Consider the following 7,600-nt stretch of genomic DNA (forward strand, 5'->3'; position numbering starts at 1 on the left):
GACGATTCTCTTTTGTTAGTCTTAATAGTGCTCATTAAGTGCTCATTAACAGGGCCAGGGAGATCCCATTGTAATTGAAACTCTTCAGGAGCCACCCCCCCTTCCTGGGGCCTTAGAGTGGCTTGTGTTTTGAGTAGAATGGGAGAAAAGACTGGAAACTGGAGACAGGTAGAGACGCTGGCTCTCTGCACCATGGCTTTAGAATGCCTCCTGTAAGCCTGCTAGAAAATGCAAAATCTATTGGACTGCTGATGCTTTCATAGAATCATAGAATAGTACTGTAGAGTTGGAAGGGGCCTACAAGGCCATCGAGTCCAACCCCCTGCTCAACCTCTCCTTCTTAAGATAAGGTTTGAATGTGTGTAAATAAACCATATTTCCTAAAGACACCACAGTCTCCGCTGACCTTCTTTCCAAGGAAACCAAACCCTGGGAGTGCAGGGACCCCTGGAGATCTCTCACCACTCAGAGACTGGGTGGTGCGCAACACTATGTATGCGGGGACAAGTAGGACCTGCAACAAAGTGTTGTGTGGTATGGAGTGCTCCTGTTCTCCCAGTCATTCATCCATACCCTCCTCCACAATGCTCCATCGCATCCCTCCTCCCTACTTGGTTTTCTGTTCCATCCGCCCCATCACAGCCAGTCGGTATTCCACAACAGCAGTCCAGCAGTTTTTGTACTTCTTTCTTGGTGTTCCCTCAAGTCTCTTGATACCTCCCTCTTGTGCATGGATGTGTTGTTTCAGCCACATAAGCATTGGCACTCATGCTGGAGCATCAGAAATTAGAGGGAGTGATGCCAGTTCTCCCATGCTGCATCCTGTCTACTTTATCTGGCAACATCTACTGAATTCCCAATGCAAACTGGATTCCTAGTTACTTGTGGTTTTCATGTAGATAGTGTTCCCATTTTCTTGACAAATATTAAAGAACAGGCATGTGTTTGGAACTGTATTATTATTTATTATTATTTATTAAATTTATATCCTGCCCTTCCAGTAGGAGCCCAGGGTTGCAAACAAAAACACTATAAAACATCATAAAAACATACATTAAAATATATTAAAACAAAACATCTTTAAAAACAAATAAAAACATATTTAAAAACATATTAAAAAAAAAACCTTTAGAAGCAACTTAAAAAGCAATTCCAACACAGACACAGTAGTGACCCAGAGGATTGAAATTGTTCTGTCCTTTTCTGTACATTCTCTGCCATTAATATTTAGTATCTCCTATTATTTCTGAGTTATTGCTTTTTTGCAGGACCAGTGATATAAAAAACATAATTCTGCCATGTGTTTGTTTATTGTCTATTTCTGTGTTCGTTTTAGTATTTTTATTCACCTTTGCTCATATGTTGTAAACAAATAAGGAAATAAAAGTCACAGAAGGGCTGTCTTATTTATCTGGAGACTGGTTTAAGGTCCACTGTTTACAGTCCTTTGTTTTCTGGACCTCAAGACAAGGTAACAGAAATCTGATTCTTTATGATCACATGGTTATAATATAACCAGACATTGCTAAAACAGAACGTATTATGAATGGAAAATTTGGCTTTTTCTGACAAAGGAATTGACTGTACCAGGCTGTCATTTTAACTGACAATTTAGGCAATTTTGTCCTAATAAGCTCAAGGATTTCTTAAGCATCCTGAAGGTAAATAATTCCTGACCTTGGGAGCCAGGGAATGGATAGAGTGAGCTCAAACACATTTGGCTGCTAGAACTGCAACACAGATTATGTGATTATAGCATTGGTTCTTATGTATTGGTACTCCAACTGCTGCTGTCCAATCAAAGAATCACACTGAACCCCATGCTTCTTTACTACTCCCTATCCTAGAGGCTAGGGCTGTGAACACACTGGTTGCCTAGAGCAAAGTGTTTCCATTGGCCTCACCTAGAGGGGCAACAGGTTGATCTGCTGATCAGTTGCGAAATCTGTTTGGAGCTGAATTTTTTTTTAAAAAAAACACTCTAGCTGTTCCCACCAGATTTTACAGTAAAAAGGGGCAGGGTTTGACTAGTGTCATGTGCCCCCATTTTTAGAAAAGCAGAACAGTAAGTGTGTTGCTAACCTAGAATTAGACTGTGGGTCAACTCTATAGGTACATCTGCAATCACATTGCTATGGCAATGGCTGTGGAAAAGCTTAGTATGCATTCACTTAAGTCTGTCAGGGTTGGTGGCTCCCATGTATCTATATAGCATTGGACAACATGTCTGTGTATTGGGCCATGTATCCTAGAAAAGACCCTTACACCTTTGCCACACTGACTTCTACTTCCTGCTAGGCGTGCTATCACTTGCTGTTTGTTCATTTATTTGTTCATTGCATGTTTTCGTCAAGATATGGACTGACCTGACAAAGATCTTTTCTTATATTTGGTCCTGGAATGATGGTCAAAAATATTCCTGGTGACCTTTAAATGAACTCTAGACAATGCCTGGACATCTATTGGGATAACTCAGAGTATGTTCACGCCATTGCCACAGAACAAACACCATGGGTACCGTTAAGGGGAACAAAAGATGTTTGTGAACCTCCAGCACTTTTGAATCTTGGACCTTGAAAAATATGACCAATCAGTCTGTTATGGCACCTTTTATTTTTTTGCAACAGCCTGTTGGCTGCAGGTGCACCATGGTGGAAAGGAGAAGAACAGCACTGTGGGGTTTCTTCTATGTAAACATGCTGCTGTCCTGTATGAAGATTCTTTACCCTAGCCCTTACGGCAGGGTTAGGGAACCTGGGCCCTCCAGATATTGGATTCCAGTTCCCATCACCTCTAGCCAGCATGGCCAAAAGTTGGGAATGATGGAAGTTGTAATCCCTGAAAGTGGTGTTGATCGGACCGCTCCTGAAAAAACCCACCCTGGATCCATTGGTCTGTGACAATTACTGACCGGTCGAAAATACCCCCTTTTTGGGAAGGTGATTGAGAGGGTTGTGGAGCAGCAATTGCAAGTACTCTTGGATGAAACATTATCTTGACCCGTTCCAGTCTGGGTTCAGGCCTGGTTATGTGACTGAATTGGCCTTGGTTGCCCTGATGGATGACCTTTATCGGGAGAAGGACGGGGAGTGTGACCCTGTTACTCTTACTTGATACCAAGTAAGGCTTTTGATACCATTGACCATGGTATCCTTCTGGGCAGACTTGGTGAGATGGGTATCAAAGGCACTGTTTTGCAGTGGTTCCAATCCTATCTCCAGGGTCATTTTCAGATAATAGCATTGGGTGATTGTCTTTCGGCCCTCTAGTAGTTGTGCTGTGGGGTGCCACAGGGTACCATCTTGTCCCCCATGCTGTTTAACATCTATATGAAGCACTTGGGAGCAGTAATTGGGAGATTTGGGGCGAGGTGTCAGCAGTATGCTGACGATACCCAGCTCTATTTCTCTGTAACGTCTGAATCGGGAGAGGCCATGCATCCCTGCACCGCTGCCTGGACTTGGTGGTGGGCTGGTGGTTCCCGAGTTCAGATAATTGGTCAGTTGTCTGCTTTGGATGGGGTCGTACTCCCTCTGAAAGTGCAGGTGCATAGTCTGGGGATGCTCCTAGATCCATCTTTGTCACTAGAGGCCCAGGTGGCTAGGAGTGCCTTTTACCAGCTTCGACTGGTAAGACAGCTGCAGCCTTTTTCTGGACCAGGATAACCTAACCACTGTTGCCCACGCACTGGCAACCTCCAGGCTGGATTACTGTGATGTGCTCTATGTGGGGCTGCCCTTGAGAAAGCTGCAGCTGGTGCAAAAGGTGGCAGTGAGACTGCTCACTGGGGCAGGGTATTGCCAACATATCACCCTCCTGCTGAAAGAATTACACTGGCTGCCCGTTTGCTACCAGGCCAAGTTCAAGGTTCTAGTTTTGGTGTACAAAGCCCTATACCGCTTGGGACCAGGATACCTGAAAGACTATCTTATCCCTTATATACCCAGTCGATCACTGTGCTCTGCAGGTGAGGGCCTCCTGCAGATACCATCTTATCAGGAGGTCTGTTCTGCAGAACATAGGAAACGGACCTTTGGTGTGGCGGCACCTACCCTATGGAACTACCTACCCTTAAATATTAAGCAGGCGCCATCTCTGTTATCTTTTTGGCACCTATTGAAGACCTTCCTCTTTCAACAAGTCTTTTAAGTTGAGACCTTATCCCAGTCTGCTTCTGTGTTGGAATTGCTTTTTAATATGTTTTTAAACCTTTCTTTTAAACAATATGTTTTTAATCTTTTTTAAAGATATCTTCAAAGCTTTTTAAAAATGTTTTTAAAGATGTTTTGTTATAATGTATTTTAAGGTCTGTTTTTGTGATGTTTTAAAGTGTTTTTAGTGCTTTTGTTTGCTGCCCTGGGCTCCTGCTGGGAGGAAGGGTAGGATATAAATCAAATAATAAATAAATAAATAGTCCACAACTTCTAGAGAGCCGCAGGTTTCCCAGCCCAGCCCTATAATATATATATTTTTAAACAACAACAGCAGAGCACAGCCTTACTGCAGAAGCAGCTTGTCGAGAAACAAATGCTAAATAATAATTTTAAAGGATATGACTAATACACAGTTTCATGGTAGTCTAGCAAAAGTTATGCATCACTGGTCACAGAATGGCAGTCTTGTGGAACTATACCTCATAGAAAAGGTTGATGCCGCTGTTAGCCAGTGCTTTTCTCCTGACAGCACAACTTTGTAGCACACTGAATAATCAGTCCAATTAATAGAATGTTTAATAACAGTATAATTTTATTTTAGAAGTTGGAAGAGAAATTAAAATAAGGCAAAGTACATATGTGCAAATCTAAGAGGAGTGCAAATTGCAACGAGCTTCAACCTGGTCCTACAGAGTGGATTGACATAAGTCACATGATTGTTTTGTTGACCTCTCTGGCTGAGAGACCTCAGGGACAAGTTGCCAATTTCTTGATCACAAACACAACTAAAAGAGTGTGTTGGTTTCAAACGCTTATTAACAAGACCCACATTATCATATGTATTGTTCCTGCTGATACAGTAGGTGGCACTTTAGCAGTACACAATTTCAATAACTGATGGTGATGGAATATTAACTTAGAGGGTTATCTTTTATTAAAGGTGTAAAAATAAATGTTTTAAAATATAATTGTCAGGTCTATCTGGCAAAATATAAAATGCATTGTCTCCAGGCATGAGTCACGCTGAGGTTTGAAAGGCAAAATTAGCCATAATGATGTCATTTTAGAATGCAAGTATGATAAAATGAATTGGAAGGCCGCACTGCCTCGCTGTGTATTTTCCTCTTGATAAAATATACCATTGATTTTTGACTCCTGCAAGGCAAAAGCTTTGATAGGTCTCTTCAAAATATAATGGTCAAAGGAACAGAAAATAATAAGTGTCCCAACAGAGTAATAATTACATTTATACTGTCAGTTCATATGTACTTTTACAATAAGTAAAATATTTACACTTCAGAGTGAGACCAGAATGCATCCCATATTTCCAGCTATAAAAGGACTTAAAACAGCTTGCTAGCTTTACCTTTTTTACAGAAGTTCAAATGTTTTAACATTTCATACGTGTTTTTGTCAGAATTGGGACACTAAGGCACATATCAATGAGATGCTGAGCATTTCCTCAGAGCAAGGAATTTGGGATTCCATGAAATCTCTTCTAGGTTGTGCCAAGCACAGGACATGACCACTGAATTCAATATCTGCACAGTCTTTAGCTGTGCCTCCTTTTTTGAAATGAACTCTGTAATCTTCTCCTCAAAGGGTTTCTAATGTGATGAATTATCCTAGAATAAGAACTTGCATAAGATATGACTTTTATGTGTGAAACAGGCCTCACAGATCCAACTCCATAATTGTAAGCTGCTCCCTCCCAATGCATTTAAGTGACTGGTCATGTTGTCAGTCAGGAGCAATTGAATACTCAGGTTGTTAGGCAATGTGGAGGCCATGCTTTTTTATGATGGTAATGACTGGTAAAGAGTACCATTATCTTTTTTTTGCTGCTGCTAATGGCAGCCATTTTGTGCACTTTTATCAAGATATGGGTGCTGGCACCTCATTTTTTTACAAAAAAAAATCACTGTGGAGAGGCATGTATGAATCACCCTGCCTTCATCCTTTGAGAGTCAAAGCCTCCTGATGAGATAAGGGGCTCCTGTTTCACCCTGGGATAAGTGATGGGGTATGTTGGGCTTTCATTGACAGGGGTACATCAAAAGGCCTGGGGTCCATGCGCCTGGCCCTTCTCTTCCTTTACACCTAAATAGATGCACCCGCTTGATTTTTCAATTCACCATTATTTATTAGGGACAGGGTGTTACATCGCACTCTATTTCCTCAGTGAATACAAACCAGCAGTTCCTTCTTGGGGCACCAGGTAGGTTTAGTCTGAGGCCTTGCCCATGGCTTGCCAACTACTCAAGCTCTCAGCTTCTCTCTGCTGAGCTCTGGCTTGGCTAGTACTCCAGTCAGGTGCTCTGGGCTCCATCCCTTCTCTTCTGCCTCAGTTATAAGGAACTCTGAAGCCTTGCTGTAAACATCTGTCTCTCTCTTTAGCTGTTCCTTATCTGTCTTATCACGTCCCTTGCCAGGGAAGAGAAATGACATATCTTGAATGACTGCAGGCTTGCCTCCTAGCCATTCTCTACCAGCATGGCCTGCCGGCCAGGGCCCTAATCCTGCATCTATGCAGGAGGTAGTAGTGGTCAGTGGGGTGGCGTTGTGCAGCTGGCTTCTGACTGGCAGGCATTGGTACTGCTTACTGACAGGGAAGGGGGAGATGCAAGGAATACAGCATGGTGCAAGTGTGGCAGCGGAGCCAATCTAGTGCTCTTGCTGCTGCAGCACTGGCACCATACTGTGCTTCCCACACCTCACCCTCTTGGTAAGGGGCAGCGGCACTTGCAGTTCAGAAGCCAGCCATGCAATGCAATCCTTTGCCACCCTGCTGAGCACTCCTGGCAGGAGGAAACACAGGGGGCAGTCCCGGGCAGAAAACCTGGGACTGGGTAACTTGTGTTATTGGAGTAAAACTCCCATCATCCCTGACCATTGGCCATGCTGGCTGGGGCTGATGGGAGATGTAGTCCAGCAATATCTGGAGATCAACAGATTCCCCATCTTTGGTATAAACAGTGTCAGAAATGTTATCTCTGGTGGGTGCAGTTTAATACTCAGATACAGTACCCTGTGACTGACCCAAATGAGTCAACGAGGAAATGTGCTGTAAGACCCTGAAATTCCTGGCTCATTGATCTTGAGCAGAGGTTCCCAAACTGTGGTCCGCAAGCTTCATTCAGGTGGTCTGTAGCATGTCTATGGATTTGTGACTGAAGACACACATCCATTGCATTAAATATTATAGTGATTTTAAGTGTATTTTAATTGCTTATTCTATTTCTTATGTTGTATTTTGTTGTCTCCTCGCTGGATCGTCACCTTGTAGTGGTGAGTGGGCTTGCGTGTTCCAATGAACCCTGTGAGCGATGCCGTCGGGAGTCATGTACTCCCAGCAGGGTCACCCATGCCGGTAAGGTCAAGGGAGAGGAACCAGACAAAGAAAGATCCAAGAAAGTCCTCAATGGCAGAACAGGCGGAGGATAACA

This window comes from Rhineura floridana, chromosome 6, assembly GCF_030035675.1.
Source record: "Rhineura floridana isolate rRhiFlo1 chromosome 6, rRhiFlo1.hap2, whole genome shotgun sequence".
In the NCBI taxonomy this organism is placed as follows: Eukaryota; Metazoa; Chordata; class Lepidosauria; order Squamata; family Rhineuridae; genus Rhineura; species Rhineura floridana.